Source organism: Scomber japonicus, chromosome 21 (assembly GCF_027409825.1).
Source record: "Scomber japonicus isolate fScoJap1 chromosome 21, fScoJap1.pri, whole genome shotgun sequence".
Lineage (NCBI taxonomy): Eukaryota > Metazoa > Chordata > Actinopteri > Scombriformes > Scombridae > Scomber > Scomber japonicus.
The window spans coordinates 3,906,991-3,907,669 of NC_070598.1; the positions used below are offsets into that span (position 1 = coordinate 3,906,991).

At 52.9% G+C, this 679-nt stretch overlaps 1 long non-coding RNA gene across 1 annotated transcript in view; it reads left to right on the forward strand.

Annotated features, from left to right (window-relative positions):
- The first annotated feature begins 656 nt into the window (after nucleotides 1-656).
- LOC128382184 (uncharacterized) overlaps nucleotides 657-679 on the forward strand; it is a 5,643-nt gene continuing 5,620 nt past the window's right edge. Inside the window, exon 1 of the long non-coding RNA XR_008323689.1 lies at nucleotides 657-679. This exon is cut by the window's right edge and continues 50 nt beyond it. This is a non-coding gene — a long non-coding RNA (uncharacterized LOC128382184).

The window sequence follows — 679 nt, forward strand, 5'->3', positions numbered from 1 at the left end:
CTCCCTCCCTCCTACCTTTCTTCCCTCTTTTCCTTCCTTCCTTCCTTCCTTCTTTCCTCCGTCCTTCCATCCTCTCTCCCTCCCTCCCTCCCTTCTTTCCTCCTTCCCTCCTTCCTTCTTCCTTATTCCCTCCTTCCTTCTGTCCTTCCTTCCTTCTGTCCTTCCTACCTTCCTTCCTTCCTTCTGTCCTTCTGTCCTTCCTTCCCTCCTTCCTTCCTCCCTTCCGTCCTTCCTTCCTTCTGTCCTTCCTACCTTCCTTCCTTCCTTCTGTCCTCCCTTCCTTCCTTCCTTCCTTCCTTCCTTCCTTCTGTCCTTCCTTCCCTCCTTCCCTCCTTCCTTCCTTGACTCGAGGACAACAGGAGGGTAAAAAGTTCAATTAATCGTGATTTTGATTTTTGCCATAATCTCCGAGCTCTAACTATATATATGTATCATCTCCTTTAACCTCAGCACCAGTGACTCCGCAGCCTCCAACCTGTGCATTGAACCAGTTCCAGTGTGCACACTCCTCTCAGTGCGTCCCAGAGAGCTGGAGGTGCGACGACGAGTTCGACTGCGCCGACCGGTCCGACGAAGAGGATTGTCCCACCGAGGTACCGGGAACTCTTCCTCCTCAAGGCCGATGTCCTGAGGGGCATTTCCAGTGTTTGAACAACGTCTGCCTCCCGGCCATACTGCG